Here is a 19489-nt window from a genome sequence, read left to right on the forward strand (position 1 = left end):
AGTTAAGGAAGACAAAATATAAGGTCCCAATAGTTTTGTGTCTAAAACTGAAGTATAAATATTACCAAATATACAAAATATGCACATTTTTATTACAAATTCGATTAAAAAACAAATACAGGCCCAAGTAATAGCCTCAATTCAGAATAAAATCATACATTGATCCCCAAGATAGAGCATTATTGACCCTGAGCAGAAAAGCTCTGCCTCTGATGGCAAGTCTCTCTCTCCAGGCACTTCCTTCCTTTGGGGGGGTGGGGGGGTAGCCAGCCCTCTTTAAGCTGGCAGGGCTGGTAAAAGCACTGCCCCTGAAAGCAACAACCTCTCTCTAGGCACCTCCATTTGGTATCATAAACTAGTTCTTCTCTTCTCACTTTCGCACAACTCCTCTTGCAGAATGGGGTAGCTGCAGTCCAGCACCCCCCCCCCCCACTGCACCACCGGGAAATATAAAGGTCTTACCATACATATGCTGTTTGCGGCCAGGGCTTTTTTTGTAGCAGAAGCTCCTTTGCATATTAGGCCACACACTGCTGATGTAGCCAATCCTCCAAAAGCTTACAAGGGTGTTATTACAGGGCCTACTGTAAGCTCCAGAAGGATTGGCTACATCAGGGAGGCGTGGTCTAATATGCAAAGGAGTTCCTGCTACAAAAAAGCCCTGATTATCAAGAAAGAAGCTATTCCTTTCTTGCATTTCTCAGATTTTGCACACCAAGGGTAATAGTTCCACTTAGATCTCAGAAACCAGAAGCATATTGCTAAGCAGCGGCAATTTATCAGCGTTTAGCAAGAATCAACACAGAATGAGATGATCTCATTGTCATTTGTTGTGGACAAGCCTACAGCATTACATGGTTCACAAGGATCAATTTTTGTTAGGTTTTTCCCCTCATTTGGGCTGCACAATATATTGTTTTCCTCCTGATAATGCAAACAGCTCCTTTTCTCCTCTCTTTCTAGCACCTCCAGCTCTCACTCCTAAGTAATGCACTGTTAATTAAGGCCGTCATAGCTTATTTCACACCTTTGTTACTGCACCTCCTTCCCCAGCACACTAAATGAAGCAGATTAATCTCCTTGCAATGAAATACTGTAAAAACATTAATACTCTAAGTCCCAGCTGAACGTGTGGTATGGTATTATCATTTTCACTCTGCCTTCACGGCACAACAGCCATTTTGTCATTGAGAGTTCCCACTGAACAGAGCTTAGGAAAGGATGATATTAAAGGCTTCAATCTGAAACTGAGGAAGCGAGCTCTGACTCATGAAAGCTTATGCTGGCATTGATCTTTTTACTCTTCGAGGTGCACCGAACTCTGGTTTTATTTAGCATTCCTAGGTCATTCTTTCAGATGGCAGACATGTTGGTTTGCAATAGAACATTTAGATTCGAGCCCATGAGCACCCAAGAGGCATACAAGAGTTTTGAAGTTTAAGCCAGGGGTGTCAAACTCATTTGTTATGAGGGTCAGATCTGTCGGGTTGGGCCACATGTATCATAAAATGTAATGCCAGCTAGCAGAGATATAAACTTTGTAAAGGACACACACAAACACAATTTTAAAAAACTTAAAAGATGCTTAAAAGATTAGCACTTTTGTAATATTTTATTTATTTACCAGTTTTTGATAACTGACACCTCTTGCTCTGAATTATTGCATCAAAATCTGGAGACAATGTCTGTGCTATAGCAATCTTGAGTATGCTGTTCAAGTGTTGTTCAGGTGTGTGTCTTTAAGTTGTGAACTTACTTTTAATTCATTACAGAAATCTCATGGTCAATGCTTTGAGCCTAAAACCCAGGGAAAAACGTGAAATCGCGGGGCATTGTGAGCTTTTGTACATACGTTGTTTCATATGCTGGACAGCCAACAGAGAAAATAGAGGCTTTGCTCTGTAGCTCCTGCACAATTGAGCAAGCCTTGTAAAGCAAGCTGTGATGCACAAGAAAGCAAAAGAGAGACAAGGAAGCAGATAACAATGAGTTGCTTGCAGGCCTGATAGGAGTCCCTCCAGGGGCCTGATCCGGCACTCAGGCCGCATGTTTGACACCCCTGACATAAGCTTTTGTGAAGCAAAACTCCCTTCATCAGACACAAGTAGGGTAGAAATGGAAGTGTGCCTTTTTATCTCCATTTCTACTCTACCCACGCTACTCAACCCTATGCTAACAGATTGTGCACTTGTGCATGTCCAGAGGTAGAAACTTTAGAACACCTGTTCCTAAACTGTACTTTTTACTCTGACCTGTGCTCCATACTCATTGACCTCTGAGTGAGCAAACAGAGAAGCCCGACAAATATAAAATTGTCTTCCTTTTGTCAACTTGGAACCAATTGGTATTTGAAACTGTTGCAATTTTTTTATATCTAGCATCCAGGAGGTGCTTAATGTATTTGCAAATTGCCATTTGATGGATGGATTGGTTCCCTGTTATGTTCAAAACATGCCAATAAAGGTTATGGAACTGAATACTCTACTCATATCTAATGAAGAAAGCGTTGGCTCTCAAAAGCTTATAACCTGACTCTCCTGTAGGTCTCTCAGGTGCTCCTGGGCTTGACACTAATAAGTCATTCTCGGTCACAGTTTCAAAGAAATGGCCATTGAGATTGGTGTTTGCACGTGGGACGGGGGCACAGATGATACTCTGCTGGAGGCTGCAGGTGATCTGGTGGCTTTCAGCCTGGGGCAGTTGCTGCCACATGGGGGTGGTGCAGCTTGCTGGTGATCTCTGGTTTGAAATCCTGGCATCTCCCACCTATAGACTGTCTGGCAGCCTTGGCTGGGGGTAGCTGCTTGGCTTTTGGAGCTTTACTTGGCCTGGGTCCCACTGTATACACAGCCTCATGCCTGGGCTGCCACCCTCTCACTTCTGTAATTGATTGGGATGGTGTGGTGGTGGTAGTTCAATTCATTTTCCCAGTCCCCTGCCATGGTGGCTTGTGGGTGGGGGAAGCTCAAACCACCCAGCCACTTTGTGGGTTTCCCCTGGGGCCAAGCTTACAGCATTGGTGGTAGGAGCAGGCTGGGGAAGGAGTTTGCCCCCCCTCCAGGCAGTGTGGGAACACTGCTGGCTCTCTACCCATGCAGGTTTTCCTCTGACCCCCCCCCCCCAGTCCATGGGGCCTTAAAGTGAGGACACACCAACTCCTACCAGATGCTGTCCTTTCTAAAGTTTAAATCATTGGTACATGGTATTATGTTATGTTACATAGCACGCCTGGCCTGGCCCAAAAAAATGGCATATATGTCAGATCCAGCCCTCATAACAAAGAAGTTTGACACCTCTAGATAGAGCATGATGAGTTAATGGCATGACCTTCAGAACTCAGAGTGATGCCAGGCAGTGCTAACTGCTAATGCCTTTCTCTTATAGAGTCAAGTCAAGTTAAGTTAGCCTTTCAAAGAAATGGGCATTTCTTTTCAACCCAAAGCTAGACAAAATAACTCTTTTAATCTGGATTTTGATTCTAAAACCATTCTATACCAGATGTTGATAAACATTACATGTTTTAAAATGTACAATTCATTCTCCAGTTTCGCTGCATATGCCGCATTTGCCCTTCCCACCCAAACAAAGCAAAAATATTCCTCCATATGCAGCCTCATCAGACTCAAAAATGCCAGACAAGCCTGAAGAAATAAATTCCCAGCTCCAACTCTCATCTTAGCTGCCCCTTCCATTCTCCCCCATCCTTCACAAAGAGTGGCAACGATACTTTGAGCAAAGGCTTCAGGGTTTCCTCTCCGCTGCTGTTTTCTGCTTATTTGATAAGTACAACCTGTACTGTTCAATGGCCGAACCAAAAACTGACAATACATTTAGCTAGTAAAATTATGTAACCTGCTTAGTGGTCAAGGACCAAACAATAAAGATATAGACCCAGCATTAGAGTCACAAAAATAAAGAAAAACTGCAATGGGTTTTTACACAGTAGATAATTTTTACACAGTAAGTAACTTCTCTGTGAAAGTCATGCCTCATGTGCATGCATCCTAGTGCTGGAAAATGCTGTCAAGTCCCAGTTGGACTTATGGTGACCCCATTGAGCTTTGAAGGCAAGGGATATTCAGATGTGGTTTCCCATTGCCTGCCTTTGCAAAGCAACCCTGGACTTCCTTGGTGGTCTCTCATCTAAGTACTACACAAGGTCAACCTCGTTTAGCATCTGAGATCTGATGAGAATAGACGATCCATGTCAGGGCATATATACGCAACTGTGTGTATGCATGTCTGCATTACGTATGCATACAGAGAATCAACATTTCATTATTATATCATGTGTGCACAAGGTAGAAATGAAACCTGTCATTCCTCTACCCTCACTTTACTAGCTATTTTGTATGAGATGATGTAGAGCAAAATAGCTGTACACTAATACGATTCAATTCTCTGTTTAGCTTTAGGCTAAAGCTAACAGGGGCTTTCATGTTTTGAAAGCAATTCCCACGGCTGTAGTACTTACGGATCATTTTACAAGGCCCGAGTTGTGTTATTTTGTACATATAGATTTGCTGAAAACAATGAGAAATATTAATACATATAATAAAATGCCATGCTTTTCTTAAAAAAACAACAACGATGTTTGTCTTCTGTTTCAACTTGGAAAAACTGATTCTTTCATGCAGCTGGGGAGGAACACTGGCACACATGTGACCAGTTAATGCATTTTTAGTACATAATGTGGCAATTATTGTCTATACAACTGTCCGATTGTGCATGAATAGGAAGTGGCATCATCTTTACAATAAATTGTACGGTAATTAGCTATTTCCCCTCATTTCCTTTCTGAACTCCCATAACACGCAAATACATCATCTGTCTTACTTATTTGTAAAAGTAAGAACGAACCATCTGTATTGCCACTGTTCTAAATTAGATGGACTGTAATTTACAGGTCTATAAAGCAGAGGTTAGAAGTTCAGTCCCTGGAATTGTTTGCAAAGGGTCAGATTGTATTTAATCTAGGGGCCCTAATAAAAGAGACCACATGTATAAAGAAATGCAATGACTAAGTTGCCACCTAATTCCATGTTGGGGGGGAGGTAGTCCACCTAATCCAGGTTTTTTTTAGGTGTTGTTGACAATATCAAAATCTCCTACCAGTTGTAGACTGAGGATTGTTAACCATTCTAGGTCACACAGATGGAATGCTTTAACCACCTGCCTCTCTCTATCCTTCTAGTCACTCTCTGGTTGATGGTTTGTGAACACCACCCACCTTCATAGATTCCAAGGAGAGACAGCACCATCGTTTACATAATTGCTTATCCCAGAATCACCAGATGACAAGAACCCCCAATTAACCGTGTGCACCCTTCTCAGCTGCAATTCAATCGTCTCTAATTACTCCTGTTAGCAGCCTCCCCCTGCCATGATATGTATTCTATAAATTCATCCAGACGCCACCCGCAAACCTCTGGTACAATACATTCTTGCTCACAGCTGCAGATGGGTGTGATAACAGTTTCAGGAGAACGTGTGTTCACTGCAGGAAATCTTGGGAGGGGGGAACAGACGGAACCAGGGATGGGAAATACATGTATACTCCTGGCTACAAACACGCCGGAACTTTATTGCTACAGCTTCCATTATATTTGCTTCCAGACTATGAGCCTATCTGACCAGGGGAGGCTGAAGTCCATGTCATTCCTGTCCCTTGCCAGCTACTGTAATTTATTTAGTTTGGCATTTCCTGACTATTTGACTCCACTCCCACAAAAATGTGGGCTCAAAGCATAAAAATGGTACATGCTATCATAGATCACAAACTGCAGGGGTGGAATTCTAGCAGGAGCTCCTTTGCATATTAGGCCACACACCCCGATGTAGCCAATCCCTCAAGAGTTTTTTTTTGTGAGCTCTTAAGAGAATTGGCTACATCAGGGGTGTGTGGCCTAATGCAAAGGAACTTCTGCTAGAATTCCACCCCTGACAAAATGTCTCAATAAAACCCTAATATACTAGTAATAACCAGGGCTTTGGGGGGGGGGGGGGGGATGCAGCAGAATGGAGTTCTGGAACCCCTTTCTGGAAACAAAATTCTTGATGGACGGGGACAAAGGGTGGCAATTGGGGGAGAGTTGTCCCAGAGGCACTCACTGGATTGTGGGGTGCCGCAGGGAGCACATCTCTCTCCAATGTTATTTAACATCTATATGCGCCCCCTTGCCCAGATTGCCCGGAGGTATGGGCTGGGGTGTCATCAATATGCGGATGACACCCAACTCTATCTACTAATGGATGGCCGGCCTGACTGCGTCCCATAAAACCTGGCTCTAGCGCTGCAAGTTGTGGCAGGCTGGCTCAGGCTGAGTGGGTTGAAGCTGAATCCAACGAAGACGGAGGTCTTTTGCTTGGGTCGTGGCGCTCTGGGAAGGGAAATTCCTCTCCCGGTTTTTGACGGTGTGGCGCTGAAAGCGGCGCACCGGGTCAAGAGCTTGGGGGTTCTACTGGAGCCTTCATTGTCAATGGAGGCCCAGATAGTGGCCACTGCCAAGTCCATGTTTTTTCATCTTAGACGGGTGAGGCAGTTGGCCCCCTTCCTTGAGCGCCAGGACCTAGCAACAGTGATCCATAATAATAATAATAATAATAATAATAATAATGATAATACATTTTATTTTATATCCCGCCCTCCCCCGCCGAGGCAGGCTCAGGGCGGCTCATAAGACATGCAACGGTCACCTCAAGACTGGACTACTGTAATGCCCTCTACATGGGGCTGCCTTTGTAACGAACCCGGAAGCTGCAGCTGGTGCAGAACGCAGTGGCTACGCTATAGTTAGGGCTCCCGAAGTGGGTACACATACAGCCGGGGCTGCGCGGGCTGCCGGTTGCATACCGGGTTCGGTACAAAGTGCTGGTTATTACCTTTAAAGACCTATATGGTTGAGGGCCTGCCTACCTGAGGGACCATCTCTCCCCATATGAACCCCAGAGAGCACTAAGGTCAGCGGGAAAGAACCAGCTGAATATCCCTGGGCCAAGGAAGGCCAAATTGAAGAACACAAGAGACCAGGCCTTCTCTATTGCAGCTCCACACCTATGGAATCAACTTCTGGATGAAGTGCGGACTCTGCAGAGTCTTGACCAATTCCGCAGGGCCTGCAAGACCACTCTCTTTAAGAGGGCCTTCACTGAATGCTGAGCTAATGATAGATTCGCTGCTGTTGTACTCTGCCATCAATTTATTAAAAACCTGTAATTTAGCACCATAACTGTTAATTTTAATTGGAATGTTGAATTAAATGATGGTTTTATAATGTAGTATTTATTGAATTAAGTGATTTTATTGTATTGTATTATATTGTATCATATTGTATTGAACTAAAATGTTGTGAGCCGCCCTGAGCGTGCTTCAGTGGGGAGGGCGGGATATAAATAAATAGTTTTATTATTATTATTATTAAAAATGTTTAAAAGTTCATGAGGAGTACCCATGTGTTTCTCGTTAATTTTCCTCTTGAGAGTTCTGGCACCTCTTTTTCCAGAAAAAAAGCCCTGGATAACTATTTAAAAATCAGTGCACACTACCTAGCTAGCAGTCTGAAACCAACGACCAAAAAATGAATAAAAAATCTCCCGAACAGAGAAGTCATACATATAGTGAAGAAAACGAGAAGGGAAACTGTGGTTTGAACCTCAACTGGGCTGCTGGTCCCAAAGGTCTGGAGCAATTACAAATTGAAATTAGTGGCAGAGAGCAATGACCTGTATGTATCCCCAACATGAGTGGGATGGGAAGGAACACCAAAGGGCAGAGTGCACTGGAAATAATGAAGCCATCAGTCATATTTGCGAAAGACAAGTAACATGTCCAGTCCTGGTGCTATTCTAGCACTGAAAGAGCACACACACAAACATGGGGGCATGGATACAAAAGCAAGGATCTTGTTGATAACATTCCCCCAAACTAAATCTAGGACAAGATAGGAAAATAGTGTCATAGTAGTTGTTATTTATTTTTCAGTCAGGAGTTAAGGGAATGAAGATTAGATGGATTTTTAGCCCACTTTATCTCAGATTAGTTTACAACAGTTTCCCCAAATGTAACACCTCTGTTCCCCAGAGCGACAATCTAGATTTGAAACCACCCAGCATTCACTGAGGGGTGTTCTGTCTTTCAGTCCACATGGCTCTCACTTGCCACAACAGCCAAGGATCCACCTCTCAAATATTGTGTCTCCTATATCCAAGCATATTCTTTCTATTCACTGATGATAACGATGTGTTGTGTATGTGGACTCATCATTTATTTATTTATTTACATTAGACTTTTATCCCGCCCTCTCCGCAAGCGGACTCAGGGTAGCTCGCAACATTCATTACACGTTTTAAAACAATAAGTCAATAAAATCTATAAAACATTCATACAATTAAAATTTAAAAACTATTTCACGGTGCTATACCATTACTATGTTGGCGTTTCTGTTTTTCAGACAGTTGGTCACCGGAAACTCTAGCTGATGTCAGGTGGCAGCTTTCTCTCGGTTTAAACATCGGCCTGTCTAAACAATTCGGTCTTACAGGCCCTGCGGAATGTAGGAAGGTCTCACAGGGAGAGCATTTCATAATTCTGGTGCTGCCACCGAGAAGGCCCTAGCTCATGTCAAACGCAACCTGGCCTCCTTTGGTCCTGGGGTGGACAGCAAATTTTTTGTCCCTGAATGCAGTGCTCTCTGGAGGATATATGGGGAAAGGTGGTCCCGCAGATAAACAGGTCCCTGACCATAAAGGGCTTTAAAGGTCAATACCAACACCTTGAAACGGACTCAGAACACAATAGGTAGCCAGTGCAGCTCTTTCAGCACCGGCTGAATGTGCTCCCATTGAGGGAGCCTCATTAACAGCCGTGACGCAGCGTTCTGCACTAGCTGTAGTTTCCGAGTCAGCGCCAAGGGTAGCCCCATGTAGAGAGCATTACAGTGATCTATTCTTGAGGTGACCATAGCATGGATCACCATTGCTAAGTCGTTGTGCTCCAAAAAAGGAGCCAACTGCCGCACCCGCTGGAGATGAAAAAAGGCGGATCTAATAGTGGCTGCTACCTGAGCCTCCATTGTAAGGAAGGACTCAAGGAGCATGCCCAAACTCTTGACCTTAGGTGCCGGTATCAGTGGCACCCCGTCAAGAGCCAACAGTTGGACCCCTCCCTTTGGACCACCCCAGCTCAGATAGAGAACCTCCGTCTTCATCGGATTCAACTTCAGCCAACTCAGCCTGAGCCAAGATGCTATGGCTTGAAGAGCCAGGTCCAGATTTTCCGGGGTACAGTCAGACTGGCCACCCATCAATAGATAGAGCTGGGTGTCGTCTGTGTATTGGTGACAACCCAGTCCATACCTCCTGACAATATGGCAAGGGGGCGCATATAGATGTTAAATAACATCGGGGAGAGAACCACACCCTGAGGCACACCACATGTGAGTGAGTGCCTCTGAGATGATATGTTCCTGTATTACCGTTCCTGCCTGGCTCATTGGAGCCTGTAGGACTGAGCTTGGGGACTCTGGAACAATGGGCAGCAGGATCCAAATCCCTGCTGCCCTGGCCCAATCAGTGGCCCCTTGCAGGTTCAAATGACCCAATGGTGTTTTAGCGCAGGAACCCTGAACTGCATATAGCTGGCCCCGTTGGCCCTAGTCTTCAGTCTTCTAGTTTACACATTACTATGCTCTTATTACTAATAAAGAGAACTATGATCACTGCAACTGTGTCTCCTCTCTGCACTGAACCCACTATATTATAGGATGGAAACTGATCCTGAAGACTGAACCTGATTTCTCACTGGTGTGGTGTGGGTCTGTATCTGAGCTGTACAATTTCAGACTGTTGGTGGGGGTTCACAAGATAGAAAGCACACAATAGTAAAATTAGATGTCATGGAGAAGGATTTTAGATCAGCTCTTTCCTTGAGATTAAGTAGTCTGTATACATAACCCCCCACCCCCACATACGCACACAGAGGAGCATTCCATGGTGCATTTGTCAGCTGGAGTTTGAAATGCTGACACAGGTTTTCCACCTTAGTAAGAATCAGGCTTGCATCTGCGGAATTCTAAGAATGGATTTTCAAAGTTCCTCCATCCAAGTGGTCAGCCATGAACATCTTCTGGACAGACGAAGTGTCACATATCATGCAGTGAGGCTGCAGATTCATTTGCATGCAAAATTCAATCCAGTGGAGTTGGGCTGGCGTGCATACGTGAGGCATATTCATAGAACTGTACTCTATGGGTCACGTACTATATTGTACATAGGTTTGGAGAACAAAGGAACATTTGTTCTCTAGACTAGGGTCTGCACTCAGGATCAGGTGAATAGATTAACTGCGACCTAAATATCCACTCAGACAACTATCCATAGGTTAGAGTAAAAACACATCCACAGTTTTCTCTGCAAAGGAAGAGGCTGTGTCAACATCAAGATAGAGGATGATGAGCTAACCAGTCGTTTACTCAGAAAAGCTATACCGGACTGGATTTTTCTGTTGTACATGTATTAATGATTGTCCCAATCCTCACCCCATGGCTAAAAAAATAACTATGGCATTACAATTACGAAGAGGACCTTTAAAAATACCCTGTAGTAGTAAAGGTACAATCCCCTGGGGAAAAAACATTAAGATCGATTTCCCACTCACCTTATGCCGCTCTCAAGCTCCTCTTCTCAGCGGGGCTTCCATCTGATTTCATGTTATCTGCCCTGGGGCTACAGCTAGCGTTGGCTTTTTCATGTGGCAAACAGAAACTGGTTTTTAGAGGTTTCTGTTTGCGGTGCAAAAAAGCCAATGCAAGCTGCAGCCCCAGGTCAGATAGTGTGAAATCGGAGGGAAGCCTCGCTGAGAAGAGGACCTTGAGAGTAACATAAGCCGGGCTTCCGGGGTTGGAACATGGTGAGCTGACCTGTCTCCCACAGAGGGGCAGTACGAGTTCTTTGTTTTGGACATAAAAGGCATTTTAATGCCTGCTGTCTACCTGTTTCCAGTATTGTGTAGGACATGCTTGTTATCTCGAGGGGAGAGACTTTGGCTGACGAGAGACCCCAGGAGGGGGGGGGGTTGGCTTTGAAGAACCCCCGATGAGAGACTGCATCCCATCGTCTACAAAGAATTTCTGGAGTCATTGAATTAACTTAAACTCATCAAGGTTGCAGCCTTCTATAGACTAACTTCTATAACTTCTGAAGGAAAACTGGATGGTATGAGCAAGATTAGACGGCACTAAGGTAAAAGATTCTTATCTAGCACTCCGGGAGCAAATTAAGACTGTTTAAAGAAAAGTGCTAAGATCCAGAACTATTTGTCAAAGACATTAAGGAGAAGTGGAAGGGGGTAAAGGTGGAATTTTTGGAGCTAAGAGAAAGCAATAAAGTGCAGAAAAATACTTGCTGTTTGGAATTTTTGTGGCTTTGAAAAAACCCCCAGCCATAACAATCTCATGATCCCAGCCAGCAGAATCTCATGACGAAGCAGGAAGTGATGACTCCTTCAAGTATCGTGAAATTTACAATCATAGAGAACAGAACTTCATTGCCAGAGAGTCAGGAAGCAAGTAGCGAAAGAAGAGGAACCTCCAAACATCCGGGTATATTCCAGAACCAGGAACCATAGAGAATCATCGGAGGCCATTATAGAAAGGCCAAAGTTTTATTAAAAATAAACTGGATTTGGACTATAAAAACGTTTAAAACCAACACAAATCATCCTCAAATGGCGAAATAGTTTGGACTATATATTTGGAAATAGACTAAGCCCTAGGGGGAAAAGGAAAACTTTTTAAAACAGAGGCTTCAAAACATCGCGGCCGCCATTTTGGGGAACTGAAGAACTTTAAAAATTAATATCTGGATCTAGGAGGCTCCTAGGACAGCGATTTTGGCCTTGCTGGAAAGGGCAGGCTCCAATCTATTGAATGCAATCATTGGATTGTGGATTGGTGAGACCAACTAAGATCCCATTATAAGCAATGGGCAGACAGTAATGTCTGATCAGAAGCTGGGATCTAGAGTTACACGTTTAAGAGCAACCTCAGTGGGAGAAGAGAAAATGTCTTAACAAGTCCAAGAACAATTGGACGCTATGGAAACAAGATTATTAAAGGCAATGAAGGAATTAATAACGGGCAGTGAAAAGAAATTAATCAAAGAAATAACCAAAGAAATCAACTATAGTGCTGAAGAAGTAAAGAAAGAATTTAAGAAGGCGATTGAGGAACTTAAAAAAGAGTCTCAAGCAACAGCAAAAAACCCTGAAGAGACTGAAGTTAAAATAAAAGACCAAGATGCTACTATCAAGAAATTGCAGGATAAAGCAATATTGCAAGACTGTAAGTTGATGGAGAATATGATTCGTCTAAGGGGAGTGCCAGAGGCTGACCAAGAGGATTTGAAGAAGTATATGGCTACAATTTTGCCTGAATTTCTGGAAGAAGACCCAGTTGAGGTGGAACGTATGTGTCAACTCAGAATTTGCCAGAAAGTGCAAGCTACCCAGGGACGTGGTAATAATAATAATAATAAATAAAATTTTATTTATACCCCGCCCTCCCCGCCAGGGCAGGCTCAGGGCGGCTTACAGGGTGTGAAATTTACTACAAGGTAGTGAAATTTACTACAAGGGATGTGGTGGGAAGGATCTTAACCAAGCAATTTAGTAACCCAAAGATTGTGGAGGAAAGCAGAGTGAGAATCATGAAGGAATTGTTGAGAAAGGTCATCAGTGACAGAAAGCATTTCAAGAAACTGACTGACAAGCTAAGAGAGAAGGGCATAAGATATAGAAGGATTTTACCTGAAGGTCTAAGTTTTGAGTATAATAGACTGAGAAAAACAATAGTGGACACCCAAGGCATGAATGAATTTTTGGTGGACAATAAAGATTTCGAGGGTACAGAATAATTGTAAAAACCATTATGGATTACAAATTACATCTCTTGGAATGTAAATGGATTTAACTCACCTCAAAAAAGAAAGGCAATTTTTCATTGGATTAAAAAGCAGAAATGTAATATAATTTGTCTACAAGAAATACATATTAAGCAATTGGATTACAAATTTTTATGGAACAAAGCTTTGGGAGAAGAATTTTTCTCGCTAGCAAAAGGTAAAAAACAGGGAGTGGTTTTTTATATTAAAAAAGAACTGGAGCTGAAATTGGTTTTTAAAGACAATGAAGGTAGATATATTGCGGTGGAGGTGTTTATTAATGAGAAAAAGACATTGTTGCTGGGATTATATGCCCCTAATGGGGCGAAAGATGCTTTTTTCAAAGACATTTTGCAGCAACTTGACCAAATGACTTATGAGCATGTAATGGGAGACTTTAATGGAACCATTAAGAACTCTTTGGACAGATCTGGAAATAAAAAGAATAAAGATGGCAAGTTTTTTCGAATTAGTAAAGCAAGAAAGTTTGGAAGATATTTGGAGAGAATTCAATCCTAAAGTACGAGATTACATTTTTTTTCTCAGCAAGGCATGACACTTTCTCGAGAATTGATATGATATGGTCTACAAAGGACCTGGGACTTATTACTAATAAAATACAGATTCTTCCGAAAATAGGTGCAGACCACAATCCATTACTATGGTTAGCAAAAGGAGCGAAAAAGTGTAGAAGATGGAGACTTCATTTTTGCAGCAAATGAAGATTTGCTGCAAAAAGTTGAAGTAGTGAAATCTCTGGAAAAAGAAACTAAAGCTTTCTTCCAAATGAATGAAGATCAAGATGTTAAAATTCAGACCGTATGGGACACATACAAAGCTGTTATGAGAGGAATACTAATTCACTGAATAATAAAGATAAAAGAGCTAAAGAAAAACAAATGAAGATCTTACAAATAGAAATAGGCAGAAAAGAAAATGACCTGAAGAAAAGACCGGAGAAGGAAAAAATATTGCGAGAGATTACAAAAGCAACTGAGACACCTATTGAATAAGGAAGTGGAGTGGAACTTAAAAAGGTTGCAGCAGAAGTCTTTTGAAGGTGCTAACAAACCAGGGAAGTATCTGGCCTGGCAATTAAAGAAGACAAGAGAGAAGAAATGTATAAATAAAATTATTTCAGATGGTAAAGAAATTTTAGATCAAGCCGGAATTAAAAGGGAATTCTACAAATTTTATGCCAAATTATTTAAAGGCCAACAAGTGAATAAAGAGAAAATAGAGGCCTATTTGCAAAGAATAAAAGTGAAACCTTTAAGTGAAAGCATGGAAAAAATTTTGAATGATTCAATTGAGAAAATGGAAATTGAAGCAGCAATTTGTTCCATGAAAGTAGGTAAAGCTCCGGGTCCTGACGGTTTTTCAGCAAAATTTTATAAAGTTTTGACAGAAGTATTATTACCCAAACTTCAAAAATTGATGAACTGTATCAGGCAAGAGGGGAGGGTACCAAATACATGGAAAGACATGTAATTTCACTTATACCGAAAGAGGAAAGAGATTCCACGAATGTTAAACGCTATAGACCGATTTCACTACTGAATAATGATTATAAAATATTTGCTAGAATTCTAGCAGAACAACTCAAACAGTATTTGAAAATTTCTATTCAAACAAGGAACAAGCAGGATTTCTCCCCAGAAGGCAAATAAGAGATAATATTAGAACAGCAATAGACATTGTAGAGTACTATGAAAAATACCCAGAAAAAGAGGTGGCTTTATTTTTTGCAGATGCAGAAAAAGGCTTTGATAATCTTAATTGGGATTTTATGTTTGCAGTGATGGAAAAAATGAAATTAGGAGCCGATTTTATAAGGATGATTAAAGCAATTTATACAGAACAACAAGCCAAACTTGGTGTGAATGATGATTTGACTGAACAAACGATAATCAGCAAAGGTACAAGACAAGGCTGCCCTCTATCTCTGCTGTTATTTATAATGACCCTAGAGGTCTTACTGACTCAAATTGATGAAGATAATGAGATAGAGGGTCTGAAGCTGAAAGGTTTTTCCTACAAATATAGAGCATTTGCGAGTGACGTGATGTTTTATCAATGAAAATCCATTACACCTTTATTGTTGAAAAAAATTAAAGAGTTTGGTGAGCTAGCAGGCTTCTATATTTATAATGAAAAATCAAAAATCCTTAGTAAAAATTTGTCATCATGTAAACAGAAGGAGTTACAAAATGCTACTGGTTGTGAAGTTGTGTCAAAAGTAAAGTATTTGGGTGTGGAGATTACGATGAGGAACATTGATCTATACAAGGACAATTATGAAAAGCTCCAGCATAAAATTGAAGGGGATATGCTAAAGTGGAATAAATTGAATTTATCCATGTTAGGGAGGATATCTGTAATTAAAATGAATGTTTTACCAATAATTATGTTTTTCTTTCAGACTATTCCAATAGTGAAAGATAAGAAACAATTCCATCTCTGGCAAAGAAAGATTTCAGAATTTATTTGGGCGGGTAAAAAAAACAAGAATTAAGAAGAAAATTCTGACAGATACGAAAGAAAGAGGAGGCTTTCAAGTACCTGATTTATTGTTATACCATGATGCAGTTTGTTTGGTTTGGATTAAGGACTGGATGACTTTGATTTACAAAAAGCTATTGGTATTAGAAGGCCATGGAAATGTTTTTGGTTGGCATGCGTATATGTACTATGGGAAGGAAAAGTTGGATTTTTTTTTCCACACCATTATATAAGGAGGACTTTGTTGAATACCTGGAAAAATATAGTAAATATGGTGATGAGAGGAAACCGCTTTGGATAGTGCCAACTGAAGTCATAAAGCTGTCTCAAAGTTCACAGGAAGAGAAATGGGTTACCTATGAGCAACTGCTAAAATTTCATGGAGGCAAAACAGAAATGTGGTCGGTGGAAGAGCTAAAAGATAAATTTGGTTGGTTTCAATTTTTACAAATTAAAAGCTTGGTAGAGAAAGATATCAGGAGTACAGATATAAGATGTGAAAAAACAGAAATAGAGAAAGTGCTGTTGGGTGAAAATGAAAAATTGATTTCAAGGATCTATAAGCTATTACTGAAATGGTCTACAGAAGAGGAGATGGTAAAACCTCAAATAATTAAGTGGGTAATAAATTTTAACAAAGAAATACAAATGGAGATGTGGGAACACCTATGGAAGAACTCTATGAAAATATCGACGTGTTATAACGTAAAAGAGAACTGTTTTAAAATGCTGTATAGATGGTACACCTAAAAAACTAGCAGAAATGAACAATAACGTTTCGGATAGGTGTTGGAAGTGTAAAAAACAGCAAGGTTCTTTTTACCACATGTGGTGGACTTGCGAGAAGGCAAAACAATTTTGGTCTACGATTCAACAAGAGAGATCGAAAATCTTGGGTTATAATGTCAAGAGAGCACCGGATGTTTTTCTGGTGGGATAACAAATAGAAAGCTTCCTGAAGCAAGATAGGACATTGTTGTGTTATTTGCTTTCAGCTGCAAGAACATTGTATGCGCAAATGTGGAAGCAAGACAAAATACCTGATAAGTGGGACTGGGTCTTAAAGGTTCTTAACTGTAGTGAAATGAACAAACTTACTAGAATATTAAAAGAATATAATTTGGAGAACTTTAAAGAAGATTGGAATAAATTTCAAAACTATGTGGAGATGCAATGGAAGGTGAAGAGACATTTAGTGGTTTTTGATAATATTAACTGAACTCTAAAAGAGAAAAAGGACTGTGATTACTGAGTATTGTTTTATAAGTAGCTGAGTTTATATAGTAAATTTATGTGAGTTAAAATAAGATTATTTATTTATTTATTTATTTATTTATTTATTTTGGAATTTATATCCCGCCCTTCCCACCAGGTGGCTCAGGGCGGCTTACATGTAAAAAACTAACATATAAAACTAGCATAGAATATAAAATTAACATAAAAAGTTAATATTTCATAATTTACGTAGTTAAAATCTAGACATTTATCACAGTTATATACAGATTAAGATTTGAATAATTTTTAGTGATGATTTAAGGACTTAAGGACTATGATATATTTAATGTTTAACAAGTAATAATTGAATTTTTAAAAGTGCAAAGAAGAATAGATTATGGTTATCTGCTTGCATCAGGGGAGGAGGCATCGTCTGCGCATGCCTGGGCGAGGGGGAGGCACCTAACCCACTCAGTTTCTTCCCACTGCCGTATAGGTGGACCAATTCTACTGATAATAAGCATCCAGCAGCGGGGTAGGAAGGGTGGGCATGTGTGACTGCACAGATGACCACTCGAAGATCATCAGTTACAGGTAAGAAACCTGTCTATCTTCTTCGTGGTCTCTGTGCAGTCCCGCATATGGGTGACTGGCAAGCTATTCTGTCAGGAGGCGGTTGCTGGATCTGTAACCAAAAAGCATGGTTAGTTATTCATAAAAAGAATAAGGTTGTACTCACAGGGTGAATGGCAGGGGGCATCAGTCAAAGATTGATCGCAGCACAGCTTGTCTAAAGGACATGTCACGCCGGGCACAGACGTCTAAAGCGTAGTGCGAGACGAATGTGGATGGGGACGACCAAACCGCAGCAGCGCAGATGTCCTCCATCGGGACGCCCTTGCAGAAAGCTGTTGAGGTTGCAACGGCTCTAATAGAGTGAGCCCGTGTATGCTCTGGTATGGGCTGTTTTGCCAGTTCATAGCATAATGTAATGGCAGCCACAATCCACTTTGAAAATCTCTGTGTTGAGATTTTTGTACCTTGATTGTGGGTTGCATATGCTATAAAGAGTCTTGTGTCTTTTCGGAACTGTCGTGTCCTTTCAATGTAGAAGGCAAGAGCCCTGCGTACGTCTAAGTTATGTAGAGTTCATTGTCCTGCATCCGCAGGGTGCTGGAAGAAAGCAGGTAGAGTCGAGGGTTTTCCTAGATGGAACGCTGAGACCAGCTTTGGTAGGAATGCAGGGTCAGGGCGTAGCACTACTCTGTTGTGGTGGAAAACCGTGTATGGCGGGTCCACTCTAAAGGCGCAGATATTGCTAGCTCTCCTGCCAGTGGTAAGTGCTACCAACAAGGCTGTTTTCCAAGTCAGGAGATGTAGAGGAATGGATGCCACAGGTTCAAAGGGTAGCTTCACAACTGACTCAGTACGAGTGAGAGACTCCAGGTAGGATGGATTTTCCGGATTGGAGGGTGGAGGTGAACGATTCCTTTCAAAAAGGCTTTAGTGGCGTAGTGGGAGAACACAGTGGCGCCCTCAATATGCGGGTGGAATGCAGAGTTAGCCGCCAAATGGACCTTTAGGGAGGAGTACGAAAGTCCAGCATTAGAAAGGGCTACGGTGTATGTTAGGATTTGAGTGATACTGGAAAGATCAGGTTTAAAGTTATGTTGACGTGCATATTCCGAAAAATGTTTCCATTTAAGAGAATAAGATTTTCTGGTGGCAGGTTTCTTTGCATTGAGTCGGACATGTCGGAACTCTGGTGGAAAACTCAGAAACTGATTCTCCATGCTGTCAGTCACAGGAGCATTGGATTGTGGTGTAGGATCTTGCCCTCCTGCTGGGAGATTAAGTTCTGAGCTTGAGGGAGCCAGAGGAATGTGTTGTTCGATAGGAGGAAGAGAGTAGTGAACCAGGGTCGGCGCGGCTACCAAGGTGCAATCAGAATGCAATTGGTGTGGTCCATCTTTATCTTCTGTAATACCCTCGTGATACGTATTGGAGGGAATAGGTAATGCAGTGGCCCGGTCCATGTCTGGAGGAAGGCATCCCCTGCTGACAGTGGAGACGAAGGGCCTCGCATGTAGAAGTGGGAGCACTGGGCATTGTCTGGGGATGCAAATACATCTATTTTCGGAGTAGCAAAGGTCTGGAACAGAGGCTGAAGGTAACGACTGTTGATAGTCCATTCATGGTCGTTGACTAAGTGGCGACTCAGCACATCTGCTTGGATGTGCTAGACCCCTTGTAGATGTACTGCTGTTAGGAAAATACCCTGGGTGATGCTCCAGTGCCATAGGGCCAGAGCTCGTTTGCATAGTCGAGTAGAGGCAGTGCCTCCCTGCCGACTGATGTAGAAGACAGTGGCCACATTGTCTGAGGTGACCTGAACGTGGCGGTCGTGAAGGGACGGAAGGAAGGAAGGATCTTAGGGCTCTGTGGACCGCCAGGAGCTCGAGGCAATTGATATGCAGGAATCTTTTGTAGTCAGTCCATTGCCCCTGCACTGTGAGTGTTCCCAAGTGGGCTCCCCAACCCCAATTGGAGGCATCGGTGGTAACAATCACAGAAGGAGGTGTCTGTGTAAATGGCATTCCTGCCAGGAGATGACGTTCCACCGTCCACCATTGCAACGATGAGATAATGTGGGACGGAACAGTTAGCATGGTACATTGGTGCTGTCGTTGAGGGTGGAATGTTCTGACAAACCATGTGAAGTTCTGACAAACGCATGTGAAGTTTGGCGAAGCAGAGGACAGAGGTGGTGGCCGCCATGAGGCCTAGCATCCTCTGAAAAATTAGAGCTGTTTGAGAGCGATGCATTATTATTCTG

General features: G+C 42.1%; 1 protein-coding gene across 1 annotated transcript in view; it reads right to left on the minus strand.

Moving 5' to 3' along the window:
• Positions 1-19489, minus strand: part of PARD3B (par-3 family cell polarity regulator beta) — a 769788-nt gene that overhangs the window by 383426 nt on the left and 366873 nt on the right. The gene's annotated exons all lie outside the window — the stretch shown is intronic.

The sequence above is a fragment of the Heteronotia binoei genome, chromosome 16 (genome assembly GCF_032191835.1).
Source record: "Heteronotia binoei isolate CCM8104 ecotype False Entrance Well chromosome 16, APGP_CSIRO_Hbin_v1, whole genome shotgun sequence".
NCBI classification, from domain to species: Eukaryota; Metazoa; Chordata; class Lepidosauria; order Squamata; family Gekkonidae; genus Heteronotia; species Heteronotia binoei.